Source organism: Mycteria americana, chromosome 14 (genome assembly GCF_035582795.1).
Source record: "Mycteria americana isolate JAX WOST 10 ecotype Jacksonville Zoo and Gardens chromosome 14, USCA_MyAme_1.0, whole genome shotgun sequence".
In the NCBI taxonomy this organism is placed as follows: Eukaryota; Metazoa; Chordata; class Aves; order Ciconiiformes; family Ciconiidae; genus Mycteria; species Mycteria americana.
In genome coordinates, this window is record NC_134378.1 from 1,130,747 (window position 1) to 1,151,722 (window position 20,976).

The 20,976-nt window shown below is 59.3% G+C and overlaps 1 protein-coding gene across 10 annotated transcripts in view; it reads left to right on the top strand.

Moving 5' to 3' along the window:
• Positions 1-20,071: 20,071 nt before the first annotated feature.
• Positions 20,072-20,976, top strand: part of CHD6 (chromodomain helicase DNA binding protein 6) — a 95,973-nt gene continuing 95,068 nt past the window's right edge. For 5 of the 10 annotated variants that reach the window (XM_075517467.1, XM_075517462.1, XM_075517458.1 and 2 more), the window contains exon 1: positions 20,073-20,297. The gene's annotated coding sequence lies outside the window, so the exon portion shown is untranslated. Of the gene's footprint in view, positions 20,298-20,976 lie in introns of all 10 variants that reach the window. The other 5 variants (XM_075517464.1, XM_075517465.1, XM_075517461.1 and 2 more) reach the window with 2 other exon arrangements.

A 20,976-nucleotide genomic window follows, 5' to 3' on the forward strand; every position in this document is an offset into this window, starting at 1 on the left:
GGCAGCAAGAGCCCTTGGGGACTCTGCTGCTTATTGACTGCAGGACTCTTCCGTTCAGATTAAGAAAATATAGTTACGGTCCAAATTAGGTTTATTTTGTCGATTTATTTTAACGGCGGTGACGGCCAGCAAGCAGGAGGGTGTCGGAGATGGCAGGAGAGCCGGGAGCACCAAGGGCTCCAGCTGAAGGTCAGGGGGCTCCCAGGCGGGGGGAGAGGGTGGGGCAGGGGTGCTGCCCTCCCAGACTCCTCTTCCTCAGGGGCCCTCCTTGCTCAGGATGTGCCCCGTGATCCCAAGCTCCGGTTCAGCCATCCTGGAGCACCCGGAGCAGCTCCTGGCGCCTTGCAGGAGTCTGGCAGCGGTTGGGTGGGCGCAGGGCAGGCGCCGTGCACAGTGCTGTGCGAAAACCCTTCCTATCGGACACCATCCACGCGGCCACGGGCACTTCAGGGCAGCAGCATCGGTGCGGCGGGGAGCCTCACATCCCCCCGCTTCCATTGGAGGTTTCCTGCTCCAAGAGCCAGCTGGTCGGCAGAGGCTGGCGCGGGATGCTGAGAACCCCCTGCGTTGCTCCCCAGCACCTCTGTGCGGCATCTGCTGGGTTTTCTGCCCCGGTTTTATTTTGTCCCATCCCCTCTGTCACTGGCATCCCGCTGGGGTCCCCTCCCCACGGGCCCAGGCTGGGTCCTCCAGCCAACAGCTGGGAAAACGCCGCCCGCCTTTGAGAAGCAGCTTTCGGCAGAGCCACTGCTCGCCCTGGGGCTGGCAGGGTCCCACCCGTGCTGCTGCCTGCTGCTGGCTGCCGGCCTTGCCCTGGAGCGGGTTGGGCCACGGCGCTGCAGGTCGTGTCAAACCGGGTGTCGGCGGTGGGCAGGAGCCGCTGCGTTTGGGGAGCCCGGGACGTGCTCGCGTGCCCGCCGAGATGGCTCCTGGAGCTCGTTTCCAGTTCACTGCTGGCTCACGGGTGGCAGCTGCTGGGGGGTTTGGTGCTCCTGGCCTCGGCTTTGGCACCTGGGTCCCTTCCCTGGCATGGGCAGGATGGGGCAGGGGATGCATTTTACTCCCTCCAGCCTTTTGCTCATAAATAACAGCTATAATTTATACCAGCGGGGGAAAGAGCTCTCTGGGTAGGTGGCTTTTCACAGCCCTATAACAACCCAGAGGGGTGAACAGGATTCGAGAACTCGTCACAGAGATACTTCCTTCTGGCTTACTGGTCCGAATGGGTCCACGCTGGAGACGCGGTGAAGGCAGCACCGCAGAGTGCCACGGTGTCACCAGGCGGAGTGGGCCACAGTGCCCCGGCCGCTGCAGGTACAGCCCACGCCTTCGGCAGCTCTAACACAGCGTCTCGCCGGTGCGTTGTGCTGGCACTGAGTCACAGCCAGCAGCAGGGCTACGCACAGAGAAAATAAACCCTGGTAATAAACCTGCCAGGGGCTGCAAGGCACCAGGTGGGACGGGCTCGGGGCTCCACAGGGCATTCGGGGCCCTGGGGGCGGCTGGATGGAGGAGCAGGGCTGGGGCGCAGCAGGGCCGGACGCCGGGCACGGCCCCGGAATGGTTTATGCTGGAGCTCCTGGGGAGCGCAGGCACAGCCCTGGGCTCGCCTGGCGGACGGGGCAGCGGTGTGCGCCACGGGAGCGGGGAGCAGCCCGGCCCCGGCACGGCTGCTCGCTTGGTGCCCAGGAACCACGGCTTTCTGCCTGGACGTGCAGGCAGGCAGGCAGGGCCTGCTGCCCGTGTGGCCTGTGCCAAGCCCGGTGAGCCCCGCGCTCCCAGGCAGAGCTGCTCCAAAACCTCTAGTCTGAATATTTGTCCCCTTGAGCACACTCCCACAGTGGCACTGGCTCCATCCTGGGAGACGTGCAGCCCTCTCCAACTCCACGGGTGACCTTGCTTTGGCCAGGAGGGGGGACTAAGCATCTCCTGAGGCTCTGTCCGGCCCAGAGGACCTCATCACCCCATAAGCCTGAGCCCTTGAGGCCCTCGGACCCCCGTGCCGTCGCGGCACGGCACCTGCCCAGGAGACCCAGCTTCCGCCCGGAGCCAGCGCCGGTGCCGGTGCCGTGGTCGGTGTAGGAGTGGGAGGGGCTGGCGGGGACAGTGGTGCCCCCGGCAGCAGCCACTCACCCTGCCTGGGCATTCCTGGGGACAGATGCACCCAAGCGAGCGGGAGCAGATGTTGGCTGTGCCAGCCACCCCACGGGAAAACCCCTGCAGCGTGGCCGGTGAGTGCCGAGCCCGGTGGGCACAAGGGCACCACAGCCCCTGCTGCCACTGCCGCAGCTGCCGGCCTCTGCCATCACCCACTGCTACCTTCATTTCTATGCACAGCTTGAAAACTGACTTACTTGAAGCTCCCATGTGCTTCAGGAGCACCTTTTTGGGCAGAGCCCCATGTGAGCTCTATCACCTGCCTCTCGCAGTGGGCAGAGCCCTGCTCCTGCTGCCTGTGTCCGGTGGCATTGCCTGGGACAGCCAAAATGATGTGTCTATAGGTCCCTGTTCGCCATGGTCATGGTTAATAAACCCCAGATAGCTCCACACCAAGGAAAGCTCCTTATTTTCTGGTGGTAGCAGCTGGGCAGGGAGAAGGATGGCGGCTGGGATGGGCACCAGGTACTTCTCCAGCTCCTGGCCCACCCCAGACCCAGAGTTTCTGTGCTGGGACTGAGCACGTCCGAGTGGGGTCAGCCTGGCCCCGCAACCCCACACGCATCCCTCCAGCTTCGCAGGGTCCCCCTGACCGCTGGGTCACCCACATGAAGATGGACCCTGCCCGGTCCTGCTGCCATGGGACACCTCCCTGGGACAGAAAGCAAAAGAAATGAGCTGGAAGTGACAAGGGAGGTTTAATCGAAAAATTGCAGGAGAAAGCTGAGCACCTTGCTGGGAGGGGGAATCAGAGACATGGAGCAGAGTTTTTCTCAACACAGTTTGAAAGTGACCATCAGGAGCTCAGGGCTGCAGGTCCTGGGCAGGATGGGCTGGGTTTCGTCCCTTAGCTTCACTCTCCATGAGGGACAGGGAGAACGCAGCCCTCCCCACACAGCCCCTGCTCCATCCCTACCTACTGATGGCGCTTATAGAATCATAGAATCATAGAATGGTTTGGGTTGGAAGGGACCTTTCCAGGTCATCTGGTCCAGCCCCCCTGCAAGAGCAGGGACATCTCTACCTAGATCAGGTCACTCAGAGCCCCGTCCAACCTGACCTTGAATGTTTCCAGGGATGGGGCCTCCACCACCTCTCTGGGCAACCTGGGCCAGTGCCTCACCACCCTCAGTGTAAAAAATTTCTTCTTTATATCTAGTCTGAATCTGCCCTCTTTTAGTTTAAAACCATTATCCCTCGTCCTGTCGCCGCAGGCCCTATTAAAAAGTCTGTCCCCATCTTTCTTATAAGCCCCTTCTCTTCTCTAGGCTGAACAACCCCAGCTCTCAGCCTTTCTTCATAGCAGTGCTGTTCCACCCCTCTGATCATTTTTGTGGCCTCCTCTGGACCCGCTCCAACGGCTCCGTGTCTTTGCTGTGCCGAGGGCTCCAGAGCTGGACGCAGTACCCCAGGTGGGCTCTCACCAGAGCCGAGCAGAGGGGCAGAATCCCCTCCCTCCACCTGCTGGCCACGCTGCTTTTGATGCCGCCCGGGATACAGCTGGCTTTCTGGGCTGCGAGCGCACATTGCACGCCAGCAGCCTTTTTCCCTCGGGAATACTAGAGCTCTTCTGCCTTAAATTTCACATCCACCGCGGCGATGGCTGGTGCTACTGTTTCTGAAACACTGATGATAATTACAGGCTGGTTTGCCCTGGGGATGGGATTAGTTATTTGGTCCAGAGCCAACATGCGCATCCATCCCCTGCATGTTCCTGGCGAGGCTGGGGACACCGGGGACATGGGGACACCCTGGCGTGGCCGTTTGCAACCCACAGCCCCATCTTTATTCTGCAGAAACCTGTTGCAGCAAAACTGTGCTGAACTGTGTCCCGGTGCCAGCACAAACCCCGGCACGGCAGCAGCTCCCTTTCCCAGGGAGAATAATGTCATGCTGTTAGGAATTCACATCAGACCAGACCCGCTATCACTCTGAAAATAAATTTCTTCGTAATTTTGTGTAATTAAGTAGTAATTCACTCCCTAAGCAGTTGCTTAGCCGTTCAGGTTCTAAGCAATATTTATGGCTGTTGACTGCCGTGAGAGAGGAGGTCGGAGCGGAGCACTGCTGTGCTGCTGCACTCAGGGCTCTCCTGCGGTGGGGACGGCGGCGGGGGCCAGAGGGGACGCGAGGGGGTGGCTGGCTCCAGGCTGCCCCAGGACCCTGGGGATGATAACTGGTGGGTGCTCGGTCTCCCGGGGCACTGCTCCGTGCTGACCCCCGCCTCGCCGCACGGTGGGCAGGGACACCCCGACTGCCTCTGCAGACGGGGTTTGATGAAGCTGCGCGTCCCCAGCCCGGCTCTGCGACAGGCAGCCGGTGCCAAGGCCACAGGCAGCGTCAGCCTGGCCGCGGTGGGGAGGAAGGGGAGCCCCAGCCCCACTGGCAGGCAGGCAGGGAAGGACTGGCTGGGTTTTTATTTGACTTTACCCGTGACCTTTCAGCTGGAGCAAAACCTCCCCTGGAAACGCTGGGGGTCAGGCGCAGGCTGGCAGCAGGGCAGGCAGCCCAGGCAGCTCAGCACCAGGAGCTGTGACGCGCTGGGCACCCCGGCAGCACCACGGTCCCATCCTCCTCCTGCGCCGGCAGAATGCCTGGGGATGGAGGAGCGAAATGGAGAGGGAACACGAGAGGCCATGAGCTGCCCGTGCTGCCTGCGAGCAGCGGCCCCAGCTCCAGTCTCCCACAGCACAGGGCGGAGAGGACCATCCTAATTACCGCCTCTAATTACGATAGCAAGTGACTCTGCGAGGGCTGTGTGGCCACCTCTGTCCCGTGCCGCCCCCCCGCCAGGCCAGCGAGACCATGGGAGCGGGGACACCCCAGCACGGCCCCGCCGCAGGATGAGGCCCCATGCCAGGGGACATGCTGCTGCTGTTGGGCACCCCTGGAGACAGATTCGCTTTTGCTGAAGCATTTTTAGGATGTTGGGCTTCAAGGTTTCCAGCTATGAACCCCAAACTGCGGTTTTATGAATGTGGAGAGGCAGCATCGACCCGCGTGGCATTTCGTGGCAGTAAGAATGAGGGCACCGCGCTGGTGTCGGAGCAGAGGACATCTCAGAGGGGTTGGTCCAGGCTGAACCTTGGGCAGCCTGAAGGTCTCCCTGGGGGCAGGGTGCAACGCAAGGTGCAGAAGGTCACCCCAGGGTTAGCAAAGATCAGCTCGCTGCCCGATGCAGCCATCTCTGCTCCCGACCCGGGTCTTTCTCTATTAATATCTCCCCCCCAGAGAGACAGAAGGAGATCATGGGTGACGAGGAGACTGTCGTGCCAATGGCCCAGCCCAGCCCTTTGTGTTACAAACCAAGGGCTTCCCGGAGCCCCGGAGCAGGAGAGCAGAGGTGCTGCCAGTCCAGCCATGCGCCTCTCCCTGCACGGGGCTCCTCGTGGCAGCTCAGATGGCAATAAAACTGCCATGGCGCGTGGCCACCTCTGAGCTGCCATTGACCATGACCGCACAGGGATGGTGCACCTGGGGAATGGTGCTGACAGGGATGGCGCGCACTCGGATGTGCTCGTGGGGATGGTGCACATGGGGATGGTGCAAACCGGGATGGTGCTGACAGGGGTGTTGCAGGGGGAGCAGTGGCTGCAAGCTGCTGAGATGCACCAGCACGGCTGCTCTCGCGGCGGCACGAGCCCCAGCCTGCAGCCAGATGCTGGCTATAAAAGCCATCAGTGTTCGGAGGGGCGGCGGCAGCAGCTGACGAGCTAATTTTGTCTCACTGGGTGCCACACACCAGCCCCCTCCTGTACAGCTGCAGGAGCCAGGGTCACCCAGGATCGGGGGGCAAGGGAACACAGGGTCACCTTTGGTGAGCAGTGGGGCAGGGTGACGGCTGGGGACACTGCAGAGATGCAGGGGAGCGTGGCCACCTCCCTGCACGGTGTCGCAAGGTGTTCTCCTGTGTGCTGCAACCTTGGGCTGAGCTTTGGGTCCTTCAGGGTCCCTGAGCCTGAAAGGGCACCAGGGGCTCCTCAAAGCACATTCACACCCCCAGCCCCACGCCCCGTTCCCCTGGAGTTTGCCCTTGCTGGGAACTTGCTGGAGGTGGCTGCTCCTCGTGCCCCTATTCCTTCCCACCTGCCTGACCGGTCCTGCCGGAAACCCACACTTTTGCCCCAAAAATACTTGTCTGAAGTTTTTCTTGTTTGCTTTTGCCTTGCCCCGTCCCTGTTTTCCTCCTCCCCCACAACTTACCTGCTTTGGGCCCAAATAAATCCTGTCCTCCTGCCCTCCCTCCCCTGGGACGGTGCTGCCAGTGACAGCACTGCATCACTGTCCCTCCCGCAAGAGCCCCCCGACAGGGACAAAACGGGGCGAGTGAGGCCCTTCCTTCACGCCAGCACCGGGCTCAGTAATGAACCGGTGCTAACTGACACCCTCATGGCTCCGGGTTTTGTTCTCTTCAGTGGCCGGTGCTTAATGAGCCCTCGGCACAGCCGTGCTCTCCGCGTGGCTGTGCCCGTGTGCTCCCAGCACAGAGCATCGGGATGGGGCTGGCGGGGGCTCATTTTTCCAATCCTCCCACTGCAGACCCCTGTCTGGCAGGGGAGGGAGATGCTGCGGCAGCCTTGGCCCCTCGACAGGTGCGGTGGGCAGGAGGTGACGGCCTGGCCACTCCCTGACTCAGTTTCCCCATTCGTCACGCACAGCTGATGCCCCAGGGCCACGCCACGCATCTGCCGGGGCTGCACGGTGCCAGGGTGCGCGGTGCCCAAGGAGTCTTGGGGTGCCATCCCAGGGCGAGGCCCCGCACCAAGCCAGGCGTCGGTGACCACAGGTGCCAAACCAGCCCCTCGCCTGGCAGTGGGGACAGGCAGCTGCTTCAAAGGCAGCATTTAGGCAGGCAAGAGGCACGCAGCAGGGGATTTACAGCTCAACCCTCTGCCCACATGGAGAACTGGAAATACTCAGTGCCATTAATTTCTGCTAAATAATTGCGCTGGTTCGCCAGGGTTTGTAACAAAACGATAAGGAATCAAATTGCTTTAATTCCCTAAGAATTGTTATGACATCTCCAAAAGGAGTAAATTATTTCATTGCATCAAGGACAATGAAAATGAGTTTTGCTTTCAGAGAAGAAACTTCCCCATCACAGGGCACTGGGCTCCAGCACAGCATTGCTGCCCTAAAATATGAGCCCTTAAAAAACTCCCTTATTATTTTCTTCCCAGTTCGTCTTCAGCAGAGACCCTGGCTCAGAGGATCGCGGGGTCACTGACGGGACCTCTGGAGGTCTCCAGCCCCAGCCCGAGCCTCTCTCGTCCCAGCATCCACCCGTTGTCCCTTGTCCTCCCAGTGCACGGCGAAGAGCCTGGCTCTGGCTCCACTCCCGCAGCCCTGGATGCTGTCGGACCCCGTGGGCAGGCTACTCCGCTGGCTCACAGCCTGCGTGTGTCCCCCAGGACCACGGGTTAAAAAAAACACCCTGGAAAGTTGTGGAAACAGCCTGGCCCGGGGTGCTCGGGCGGCCGGGCTCCTCTCCCAGAGGGCCAGCGGGGCCCAACAGCTTTTTGCTTCTCTGCAAGGTGCTGCAGCAAAAGGGAGGTGTTGGCAGCAAGGCAGGGCAGCAAACAATCATACCGATGCAGCGGAAGGATATGAGTGCTCCTCGCATTTGCGCTGATGGCTGTTTAATGAGCTAATTTTCCTTCACACTATTGATTTCCCTGGGCTCTGCTGCGAGATGGCTTGCCTCTGGGTAATGAAAACTCGGCCGCTCTGAGCAGAGCCCTCCCTTAAATCCACAGGACACGCTGGCGCGGCACGGGCAGGGAGCACCCCACCGCTTGGGGCTGCTCCGGGCAGGGCTGGGGGGGGCTCGTTTTTCCAAACCAGTATTAATGACGAAGCACAAAGCTCTGGGAGAGGGCTCATGCCCCAGGGAAGCATGTCCAGAGCTTGGATTTATGCCAGATACTTAAAATGCCCAAGTATTGCCTTGCACCTGGAATGACCCAAACGTGGCTTTTCCCGGCTCCGATGCTGTGCCGGGAGTCTGCCGCAGACTGAGGTGGACGCTCCTGTCATGTACACACATGCGCACATGCACACAGACACACATGTGCACGCACATGCACGCACACACAGAGCCCCTTCTTGCACCATTACTGACTCCGCAGCCAGCACAAAGGGGCCTGGGGGGTCCCGTCCCTCCCGCTGGCCCCTTGCCGTGACGCCTGTGCGGGGACAGCAGTCCCCAGGCAGCATCACCCCTGCCCGACAGCTGCCTGCAGCAGTGCTGGGGGCTGCTTCACAGAGCCAGATGATGTTCAGAGCCCAGCGTGGGTGCTCGCTGCTCGCCCTCCTTCTGCTTCCCTTCCTGGCCACCCTCACTCCACCTCCTGGCATCAGTGATGGAAGCAGAAGGGGTGCCGGCCGCACCAGCCCCAGCGCTGCCCATCTCCCCCGGGACAGGCCTGGCGCTGCCTCTGGTGCACGGATGGGTTTGCAGCCCCATGTCCACAGCTCGAAGGAGCCGCAGGTGACCCCGGAGGTGGCATTTCCAGCGCAGCCCTTGGGCACAGAGGAGGACAGGGGGTCAGCCCACCGCATGCCTGCCCCACCGGCGTGCTCGGGAGGGATAAACAAATGGAGCTGGAAGTCTTAATGCGTGATCAAGATTATGATTTAATTGGCATAACAAAAGCTTGGTGGGCTCAGCCACATGACTGGAATATTAATATGGAAGGATGCAGCTTGTTCTGGAAAGACAGGCAGGGGATTAAGAAGGAATGTGTGGCTTTGTATATTAAGGCTGGATACATTTGATTTGCAATCCAGGGAGAACCTGGCTGCCATCCTGCCGCACACCGAGGGGCTTTCCGTCAGGCTCACCCAAAGCCCGGGACATCATGGTGATGGAGAATGTCCCTACCCGAGCGGCCAGTGTGGAATCAGGACAGCAGGGACAGACTGTCCAGCAAATACTCCCAAGGCATTAAAAGTGATTTTTTTCGGGAAGAGGCGAGCAGACGACAAAGGGTCTGGCTTCGCTTCTAACCTCCAGGGCGTGGATGCAGAGGGTGGGGGTAAATAAGTGGGATGAATGCAGCCGAGACATGAAGGAGCTCCTTGTCTTGTGGAGGGAAAGAACCAGAACTTGGGACTGAGAAAAGGGACCTCTGGGGATGCCTGGTCCAACATGCTGCTCCGCGCAGGGCCAGTCAGACCAGGGTGCTTGGGGCTTTGTTCAGCTACAGTTCAAATACCTTCAGAAACGGAGATCGCAAACCTCTGTGAGCCCTGGGCCAGGGGCTGACCACCCTCATGGGGAAAGTCTTGCCCTTATATCAAGTTCCCCGAGCCTGCTGGGTCTTGTCCTGCCCCTCTGCACCCCAAGCGTCCCATGCTCCAGCCCTCTCCTACCCCCCATTAGTGACCATTTCTGCTGTCCACATCTCACCAGCCTGGCTGCAAGGAGGCTGCAGGAGACCATCCCAAAGGCCACGCCAAAGGTCATGGCAAGATGGAGAGCAGCCCGTGCTCTCTCCAAACTACGAGCCTTGGACCAGTTGGGTCCAGCCTTGGACCAGTTGGCTGGGGAGCGGCTGGGAAGCAGACGGGCAGGTTTGAATGTAAATGCAGCAGCTTGGAATGCGAAATCAAGAAGGCCAAAGGGAAAAGAAAAAGGATTCAGAGAGCAAGGCAATGAGAGCATGTGGGGAGGAAGGGGACGGGCTCATGCTGCAGGGTGGGAAGGGGAAGCCCTTGACAGGGATACTGCGGTGCTGGGGGCATTCACTGCCTCAGTCCATCAGCCTGGATCAGCCGGGGTGTGCAATTAGCACCGGCGAAAGGGCAACAGCTCTGCTGGGAACGGGGCTGGGGAGCTTGGAGAGACTGAACAGTCCAGGCAGGCCAGGCCTGGCAGCCCTCTCAGCGGATGCAGGCAGAGCTGGCAGCAGGAGAGCCCGAAGCAGGAGGGGTAGAGCCGAAATCGGGGGGGCTGGAGCAGCAGAAGGGCAATGCTGTGCAGCTCTTTCTTTGAAAAGAAGAGAAAACCACAGAGTGCTCAGCGCGGCTTTGGTCCCCTGGGAAACACCAGGACAAGCAGCGAAGCAGCCTCAAGACCCCGCAGGACGGCACACGGAGGAGCAGCCGCCGACACTGACTTCTCATGGGCAAAACGTGGCAAACTCAATCTGATTTTCTCCTTTGACAGAAGAACGGGAAACACAGTGTGTCTATCTTGCTGTTTGTAAGGCTTCTGATGCGGGTTCATAAAAGAAGCTCAGAAGCAAGTTCCATATCACATTCAGCCTAACCCTGCTATAAAATGAGTGCTGGTCACAGCTCGGATAACCACCTCTGGGCTGCAGCTGCCAGGAGGTGAGATAACGGGATACAGGACTTGCAGACAAAATAGGAAGATATGAAGAGTGGGAATTATGTTGAAAGGCAGATTCCTAACCCCAAACTCTCCCTCCATGCCGCCCTCACTGACAAATTGGATAAACAGGCTTGGGGAGCAGGACACCATGCAGCACAGCCCAACGCCGGCAGCATCCCAGCACAACCAGGCCATCGTATAAACAAGAAATGGGGAGCAAGAAGCTAGTGAGTAATTTTGGAGGAAAGGACCTGACAATCTAATAAATCACAGTAGAGCAGGGGGCTAACAGCAAAAACGGGGCAAACACGATGCTGGGATGAGTAACCGGGAGGGCTTCGGAGATGCTGGAGGCGGCTCTGCCTTTCTCCACGGCACCGGGAAGTGGCGGCTGGAGAAGGCAGCCATGTCTGGACATTGCCCTTTGGGCCAGTTGGAGAGGATCCAGGGAAAGATGTCAGGCACCTGGAAAACATGACCGCCAAGAAAAACCAGCAAGACGTGGGACTGCTTAATTGGTAGGAGAGAGTGGAGGGGGCTGCGGCAGCAGTCGGCAGGAATGTAAATTATTCGTGCAATGAGGAAAGGCCTAATCTGCCTGTGCCGGGTAATGCAAGGAGAAGCAGGCTTAAATTATCACAGGGAAATTCAAGGTAGGTACCGGGAAAAATCTCCCCAGTCATGAGGGGGGAGGGGCTGGACTCTCCGTTGCCGAGGTTTCTGGGAGAGCCAGGTCCCAGGCAGCGTGGCACTAGCTGGTCCCAAAGGTTGCCTCGTTTCTAGGATTTTACCATTTCTGGGTACAAGCATATGGAAAACCCTTAAGGTGTGGGCCTGGCTGGCTTCACAGCCTGCAAAGAAGGAAAGGTAGAACAACTGGGCAAGCCCTGAGAGAACAACCCCTAGAGACCCAAAGGGATGAAAGGGTCTGTAGGGACCACGGGGGCAACACCAGCATCATCCCCCAGAGCCACACAGGGAGGTGCTGGGGGTCAGATATCAAACCAGCTTCCGCCAGGAACTGAGAGTGAAGCCAGGGCTGGAGAAGTCCCAGGAACGACCTTTTGGGGTAAAGCAAAGCAGGTGAAGCTCATGTGGGCAGCAGACCCCATGTCATGCTGGGTGCTCAACAGGAGCCTGGGGAAAGAGGAGCCTCCTGAGGAAACCTGCCTGCAAGCAAAATCAGTTGGAGTCAGTGAGAGGAAAATGTGCCGGGAGAGAAACAGTGTTTAAAGAGCTGAGGGCTGTGTAATTTGAATTTGTGAAATTATTTCTTTTGTCTCCATCCAGGGGCAGTCACAGCCAGTGGCTCTGCTTTAGTTGCACACACAGGATGAGCAGAGCTCATGGGAGGTGGGTGATGGATGTTCAGGGACCTGGCTAATGATGAGCAGCAGGTAAAGCACCTTTCACTCTTGTTAATTGGAGGAGCGATTAGAAGCACCTGTGAGCTGGCAGCTCTGAAGCAACAGGAGCCACAAAACCTGAGAGCACTGGGGAGCTGCTGCTGGAAAATCCTTCCCCTCCCAGCTACAGCTGCTGCCCGCAGGGTGGCCCTGGGGTTAGGCTTGACCAGATGAAGACAACAGCTCCCGCCACCATTGCTTGCTGCAGCAGTGCTGCATGGGGTCTGCACGGCAAGGGTTGCGGGTGCCGGTGCAGGCGTGGGGCAGAAGGATGCAGCACATCGCAGCTGCCTGCTCAGTGATTTCTTCCCAGCCTGGGACTGCACCTGCAGAAGAGCAGCACTAAAAGAAGATTAAGGCTTAGTTCTCCATAGACGTGAACTTCTGTGTGTAATTTGTGCCCCGTACGTGTCTGTGGGATAAGGTGGGCTGCGATACTGCGTCCCGGGGACAGCCTTGTGCCTTGTGGGACAGCCTCCCTCAGGGCGCGTGGGGCCCTGTGGGAAGGAGCCTCCCAGGTCCTAGCTGTGTGATCCATCACAAACTTACACCCGCACCATGAGCAGGGTGTAGTGTTGGACAGTCCACAGGTTTACAGCAACGACAAAGCAGAGGGCTCACCGCGGGGCCAGGGCAAGCGACAGCCCCGTGCACAGCAGCTCATTGTCAGGGAACCGCGATGGCGCGGGGGATTGGCCAGGAAACTCTCAATTCCTGGGAGCACCCCATCTCCTCTGCCATCAATCATCTGCAGTAGCAAAGCCCAGGAAACCGCTTAATAATCCCAAATAGTCCCACAAGAAAATTTACAACAGCAATCATGTAATTTATCTGATAGAAGCTCCTGAGGGCAGGGGAATTTCCTCAAATAACCACATCCAAGGGAACCGTCGTCCTTGAATGGGGAGTTTCCAGCTGAAGCCTGCCTTACAGACTCCTTAGACCAAGGCTGAGGAAACACCGGTCTGTGGGATCCCTGGGGTCCCCTGCGTAGGCTGGAGGTCGACTGCTCTTGCCGCAGCCCGGCACCTGGAAGCGCGGGCAGGACAACCCTGCAGGCAACAAGCAAAGCCAGGGCCGAGAGGCATCTGGGCTGGGGTGTCTCCGATCCCGCGCATGGTTTGCCCACCGCTTCAGCTGCCCACAGAGGAGCCCACCACCTCCGTGCTATCGGCTCCAGTGAAGGGCGCCTGACTTACGGCAGTTGCAACAGGGGTCAGCCCGGGGTGAGTCCTGGAGTCGGGGGGTCCTGCAGTGCCCACAGGCCTGAGCAGAGGCATCCAAGCATCTCGCCTGTGTTCAGAGCCGCTCTTCAGACCTTGCACTGGAAAGTCAGCCTACTTTAACACAACCGGCCACACTGGTCTTTAAGATGCTGAATTCTGCCTTGATGCTAACACTGGTTAATTACTCATGCATGCTTACAGGCTGCGCAGGGTCTTTAAAAGTCTGTTCCTTCCCCCTCCAGCTGCCTGCAGGCTCTGTATTTCACAGGGGCTTAGGTGTGCTTCAACAGCCTGGAAGGGAAGGACGTGTGCTGCTGCGTCAGAGTAACTCCCCCTCCTTCCTGCTGCACCAGACCGGCTGGGACCTGACCATGGCCGCAGCCAGCGGAAAGGGGGTTCCCTGGCCGCTTGCCCTGCACGCAGCCAGCAGCTTGCCGGGGCAGCTCCAGTGCCTTTCTGGTTTGCTGCCTCACCAGAGGCACTCGGCTGTTGAGCTCTGCTTCTCACCTGCTTTGCAGCATGGCAGGGGCTGGGCTGACACCCCATCTCCAGCGGGACCTGGCAGCTGGACCTGCGTGTCCCCCTTGCCCAGGCTGCTTGGGTGTCACTGCCCACCATCAAGTGCTCCCAAGCAAAATCCTCCCAAAAGACCTTTGTAAACACAACTGATGCTTTTACTGCCGGTGTGACTCTACAGCCTCCATCTCCGCTTCCTGGCTCCTGTCTCTGACATGGCCCCCGCTCCCCAGCTGCTGAAGATGACCGGTGGCTGCAGCTGATGGGCTTGTGCACAGGGAAGGGCCACCAGCACAAGCAGCAAGTATGCATCTGCTGTGGGGATGTAACAGCATCGGCAAGGAGGGCTGGTAAATCTTCCTGCGGCTTGTCTGCAGAGCCCTGGTCAAGCCTTGCTGGGTGGTGGGTCCCAGGCAGTTCTCCCTGCACCTTGCACTGGGCTGTGGTCACCAGGTGTCACTCCCCATCTCTGGTGCCAGAGCATAACTTTGGAGCACACATCCCACAGCTCCAGCCTTCGGATGCTCAGCATCAGAGAATATCCTCTTCTAGGGCATGAGATGGTTGATGCAGGCAGAGACAGGTTTAGCCCAAGCATTTCCCAAAGCAATTGATCTTTGCTTCAGGCAGCACAACACTTTGCAAAATCAAAATCACTTTTGTGACATTCCTGAATCAACTTAAGGGGGCTTGTTCTAGGGGAGAGACAGACACATTAAGTTTTGCTCTAAAAGATGTGATTTTATATGACCTCTGGCAATTGCTCCTCAGACCCCTCTCCAAACCCCAGGCCTCAAACCCTCCTCCAAAGCCCAGGCCCGAGATGGTTCTGCATGGTATCTGGTTCACAGATGCAGGGCTCACGTACTGGAGTACTTGTATAAACCCCATGGCTCGCATTAAGCCTTCTGTCAACATCTGAACCATTGGAGGCAGAAGAAGAGCAGAGGCTGAGCAGCCCACCAGCCCCATCACACTCAGCTCCGGTCTGAAGCGACAGATTGGCACTCTCTGGTCGCGCTTGTGGTGTGTATGGGGAGAGGATGCTTGAGGATGCTCGAGCTGTCCTGACTGCCAGGTGCAGCATGCCCAGGCTGGCTGTGACCCCCTGCTACGGCCAGAACATGGTCCGTTCATGCCGATGACTCCAGTGCAATAACCCTGGTGGTTTTGCCCGGGTTTGTATCAGCATGAGTAATCTGTCTTGAAATTTGCTTCTAGAGAAAAAGGATGCAGTGAAACCAGAACTGTCTGCTGATGTGCATCTGACAGGGAGTTACATATCTGAGTATAAGGTCCACATTTGGAAACAATTTTGTGCGTCCACTATAAAATCTGTGGAACAGCTTCTGGACAGCCTATAGACAAATGTGCCCCTCTGCTTTGCTTCACAAATGGATCATCAAAGAGGGATTGGAGAACTGAGGCTCCTGGTCCTCGGTTTCTGCCAACCTCCATCCAGAGAGCCTGTGCACAGGGAGCCTGGATGGAGGTCGGACAGAGCAACTTGGGGGTGATGAGAGCTGAGCTTCCCCTCCAGCCTGGACCTAGCGCTGCGTGGCCAAGCCCTTGGCATGGGAGGATGCACGGTAGAAAGGTGCTGAGGGATCCTTCACTCACCTTGTGCTGGGACGAACGTCCACAACAGCCTGGGAAGACTATTCTGAGCGTAAAAGCTCCAGAGGCCCAGCAAAGCCACCGGCTTGTAAGGGGGCCACAGGTAACCATTGGAGACACACCCAGCCTCCCCGGAACCGGGCAAGTGAAGGACCCCTCTAAGATGTGCAAATGTCCAGACAGCCACAACAAGCAAAGGGCTGCTACATCAGCGGTTGAGACTAATTTACTGTGGTGGACAAAGCCCTGCATCCTTGTACCCAAACAACCCCAAGGCTAACAGCAGTTAATTGCTCCTTTAATGGCCTCTTCAGGCTGCCTCCAAAACCTGTGGAGTGGCTGCCCTGTTCCTGGCTGAGGGCTGCCACCACGGACAAAAGTCTTTATCTCCCAGGGCTTATGTCGTGGGGTGGCACATCGGCTAGAGGGAAACCACACTCGCTCTGCCTGCCCCTGCCCGCAAGATGGGCAGAAACCTCAGCACCCCGGGCTCAGCAGCACCCAGGCAGGCACATTTCTTGCAGGCAGCACTGGAGCATCCCTCTCTGCAAGAGGACAAGTTTAGCCTGGAAACACTTGGCATTTCTTCAGCCTCAAGGGAATCCTTCCTTCCCGCTGCCAAAGCTGTCCCCACAGCAGCCAGTGCCTGTTCCTGCAGCGGCAGCATGCCCAGCACGGTGCGTGTGGCTGCCCGAGGGCTGCACAGACCTGTGGCGCGCCGGCCCGGGCACAGGCACCCGCCCAGCTGAATGTGCTGCAGCACTGAGGTGTGCCTGGGTAGTCTGTACTGCCACTGAATATTAAGCAGATATTGGAAATCTCCGGGGCTCCTGTCCAGGAGAAGCAGCGCGGTCGGTACTAGCCTGCAGGCATGGCATGGCACGGCGCTGCTGCCCAGCCTGGGCACTCCTGGGTGGGGAGGCCGCACCTTCTGCTGCAAAATCTGCGCCTTGGATAAATCAGTGACATTTGCAAGAGTGGCATGCGACGCCAGAGGTCTCCGTCCCTGGTGGCAAGCTCAGACCTTGCTGCTCTTCACACACCCAGGCACAGAGCTGCACGCAGTGGCCTGCAGGCAGTCGTGCGGTGGTGGGTGCTGGCGTGCAGCAGCTGCTAGAGCAAAGTCACTGCCCCAGTCGCACAGGCAACATGATTCAGGTCACAACCACCAACCCTGGGACACGTCCCAGGAGCCTGTGCCCAACTCCCTGCAGACCTCGGGAGTCCTCAGGACCTCTCTGTAAGCAAGCGCGCATCCTGGGTACCACCAGGTCCCAAATGATGCTTCTTCTCCTGCTTCAGGGACACTGGCCAGGAGAAAGTCACAGGCACCCAAAGAGCCGATGTCCCGGCAGGAGACTCAGCTGCAGATCAGCCTCCACCTTTCCCACTGACATTCTGTGAAAGCCAACGAAGCATATTATTTCTTTTATTTTCTCATTGCTTTCTTTTGCATTTCTCGCTGTTGCCTAGCTGAGATGCTGTGAGTAACCACCTTCATTTGCATTTTGCTTTTCCTGATTCCAGTTAACATTGGTTTCAAGGTAAGTACGTAACAGTAACACGTTTCTCCTTTGGGGTGGGGCACATCTGTAAATCAGGGCCACGGTGGATGTTCATGCATGTGGTGGACAGCACAGTAGCCTCCACCCAGCACATTGCAGGTAACGAGGCAGGTAATGATGGCCCCTCCATGCATCCTGGTGCAGAGCTGGCTGTGCTCCCCGGGACAAGGCAGGTCCCCTGTGGGCAGTGAGGTATGGGGGTATCCTGAGCCCAGAGGAGTTTGCCGAGGGAGACTGTCACAATCCCTCTTTACAGAGACCAAAACTATTATTATTATTATTATTGTTGTTGTTATTTCAAATCAGATCAGAAGGCAGTGATCCCAAAGGTTGTGCACAACGATGGCTGCAGGCAGCAAGGTTGTGTTCCAGGTGATGCTTGACTGCAGCTCTGTTCAGCTGAGCATCCTGCACTCACAGGGGTTACATCCTGCACCCAGGAGGATTTGGGAATAGCCAAGCTCAGGACTTAATCCTGCTTTCCAGAGAGGCTGGGGGGGGGGGTGTTCCAGTACTGGTGTCAAAGGGTGCTGCGGCCACCCAACAACAGAGCTCACACTGGCCTTGTGAGGGGACCAGGTGGGAATGGTCCCAGTTCGGGTGCACCACTCAGTCCTGTTTGGCTGTTGCTAACACAGTGAAATACCGACACTGGGACAGTTCTCAAATCACCTTGTCCAAAAAGACATCAATCGCACTCTGTAAATAATAAAACAGACGTGGCCTGGATTAAGACCGGATTGGTAGATGAGTTTCCATCCTAAAATCATATGTTCTGTCTCTACTGTGTCCAATTTTGGGGCCCACAAAATTGAGAAGCCAATTTTGTGGGCATCACCTGTCACTGATGCCTAGAGAGGCAGATGCCTAGAGACGCATCAGTGACAGATGACAGATGACCAAGATGGGCACAGGGCCCTTGAATACAGGAGCTGGGCCAGTTTCTTCTGGTGAAGAGGTACCTAGGAGCTGATCTAACAGCAGTGTACAAGTACTGGAAGGGCAGTTACAAAGATGATGGAGTAAAATCCTTCTTGGCGGTGCCTGGTGATACATTAAGGAGCAATAACCACAAAGTGAGTCCTGAAAGGTTCAGGTGGGATGTTAGGAAAACCCATTCTTTGGGAGGATGGTGCAGCCTTGGCACAGGTCACCAGAAAGGTGGGGGAATCTCTGGCCGTGGAGGGTGTTAAGGCTCAGGTAGGCAGAGCCATGGCTGATCTCATCTTGTGTTGGTCACAAATGTGGTGCTGGGAAGGGACCTCTGGAAATCTCTAACACAACCTCCTGTGGTCCCTTTCCACCAACACTTCTGCAATTCTGTAACAAAGGTGTTAAAATGTCTTCCTAAATGATATTTGCCAGATTAATTCTCATCCGGGAGGGGATTTGTTTGTGTCTTGCTTTACTGTTTCCTAACAGCTGGCCTGCCTATTTTGCATGTACAGCAATGAGTCACTTAACCATCCTTAGGCATTCTTTTGAGACCAACTGACCAAAAAGTGGTTAATCTGAAAGTAAGCTGCTTTGGTTTTCTGGTCATAAGTACCAGTTAATTCCACCTTTACAGGCATTCTTCATACAGAGGCCAAGGTGCTGCTCTGGAGACAGAGGGAGGCTTTAGCAAAGGATGGTCTTGGTTGACCAGTGCAGGATGAAAATGAAAAGATCAGGTACAGGCATGCCTGGTGGCTAGAGAAGGAGTAGGCAGGGCTAGGGAAAGGGGAAGGCACTGGAGAGGAATACTTCACATGTGAACCTTCTATAAACAGAAAAAGAATCTGAACCTGGGGGACAGGAGAGACAAAACCTACATCTGAGATCTCAGCAGTGTCCACCAGTGCCATCCATGGGCAAGGAGCCCGGTTGAGGGAGGAAAAAAGGGTGCAGGGTAAAGATGTGGGTTGGAGCAAGTGAGAAAGGATAAAGGGGAATGCTGCAGAGAAGGAAGCCCTGCCTCACTGGGAAGAGCACAGCGGTATACTGGTCTCTGCAGGGGATCTGGAGGAGGCATGGAACGGGGTGGGTGTATCTCCGCGACAGATCTCTGTCCCTTGGATGTGTCCTCTGTGTTTGATCCACACGTGTGCAGTGACAGGTACCTCCAGAGCACACCAGGACTGCCCAGTGGTGCTGCCTGCTCCCTGCCCAGGAGCCGTCCATGACCAACGGAAGAGCTGTACAGCCAAGAGGACAGCATCTGGGGAAAGCCAGGAGGAGTAAAGGGAATGTGCCAGCCAGACAGCACGGGACATCAGCACCAGCTGGTGCCGAACAAGCCAGGACTTCAGAGGGTGCAGCGCAGGGCTGTGCCAGCATCCCCCCGGGGCCTGGCAAGCGGGATGGCTGCATGAAGACTGCACTGCACTCGGTTAATCAGCCCTGAGTCTCAGCAGAGCTAATTAGCTCTAGCAGAGTTTTCTTTTGGTGCCGGAGCTATCTCACTCAGACCATCTATGCATCAGCTGGGAGAATGGAGTGACCCCACACTGCCAGCCCCAGTCCTCTTCCCAAGCAGGCAAGCAGCTCACGCCTTCTCAGGCAGAAAAGGCTGCCAGGCACCAAGGCTCCCGGCCACCAAGGCAAGGGTGCTGCTGGGGCCGGCTGCCGGGGTGCTGAGCCGGAGGAGGGACGGTGGCTGCGGCGCAAAGCCCCCAGGCGCTGCGTGGCCAGGAAGAGGCGCCCCGAGGAGGTCTGGTTGTGAGGAACTCCAACAGAAAAGCCGCCCCGGCAGGCCTGTCCCATCGTTAGCCGGTGCTGGACCCGGACCTTGCCGGGTTGCTCCCTGCCGAGGTTTCCCCGGGCCGGCGGCTTGCACAGCCGTGCCCTGACTGCCCCCAGCGGGCCTCCTGGAGCACCCCTCCGGGGAGCGCCGTTCCCGCCTCTCAGGCCGGCGGCCTCCCGAAGCTGCCCCCGCGCTCTCCCGGCCCCTTCTAAGCGGGGCCGCCCCCGGGCGCCTTCGCACCTCCCGAGGCCTCCGGCGGCCCTCGGCGCCAGCGGCCGGGGACAGCGAGGCGCAGGGCCGGGGACACGCACGGCCCCTCCGGCGGGCCCCGCTCAGCCCCGCGCTAGCCGGCGGGGCGGGCGGTGTCCGCTACAGGCCCCGGCGGGCCCGGCGGGCCGGTTCACATCCGGGGAACGAGCGGCGGGCGCGGACGTGGAGGGCGCGGGCGGGGCGGCGGCGGGGGGCGGGGCGCGGGGGCGGCGGCGCGGCCAATCGCCGCCGCGCTCTCATCGGTGCAAACAGGAGCACAATGGAGCGAGCGGCGGGCGCGCTGCAGCCAAGCTTGGCGCGGGCGCCGCGCGGCTGACGGCCCGGCCTGCCAATGGGCGCCGGCGCGCGGCGGCGGGCAGCCAATGGGCGCGGGGCGGGGGCGTGCCCGGGCGAGGTTAGGGTGTCCTTGCAGGGTGCTGGGCTAAACTTCACCAAATAATAGCTGTTTGTATTTGGGCGGCCGAGGAGCCATTTTAGGTAAGTTCTGCCCCGAACTTTTGGGTTCGCCCGCCCGGCGCGGCCGGGGGCGGCGGCGGCGGGGCGGGGGGGGGCGGCGGGGCCGCGCCGGGGCGGCGCTATGAATGAACTCGGCGGCGGCGGCGGCGGCGGCGGCGCGGGCCGCGGGGCGGGCGACGGGGCCGGGGCCGGGGCGGCCGCCGCCGGCCCTGTCATGGCTCCGGCGGCGGGGACGGGCCGGCCGCGGGGGAGGGGCGGCAGCGCCCCCGCCGGTTCCTCCTCGCCGCCCTCCCCCGCCCCCCGGGGCGCGGGGCCGGCGGCAGCGCGGGGAGGCTGCGGCCCCTCTCGCCGGCCCTACCTGCCGCTCGCCCCCGGCCCGCCGGGCGCGGGGAAGGCCGGGCCTAGCCGGCGCCGGGCCGGCAGCTCGAGGCCCGGCGCCCCCCGCAGCCGCGGCGGCCCCGGGGCGTGCGGGGGGCCGGGGGCGGAGGCGGGGCGGGCTCCCCCCGGCGCTGCGCGGAGGCTCCTCCCGGCCGGGAAGGGGGGAGCGCGGCCCCCGGCCCCGCAGCGAGCTGCGCGACCGCAGCGGCGGGCGGGATGCGGGGTGCCGGGAGCCTGCCCGCGGGGCGCAGCTTTCCGCCGTCATTCCGGCCGCAGTGCTCAAGAAAATCGATAATTCAGTCTTTAAACTTCGCGGGCGGGG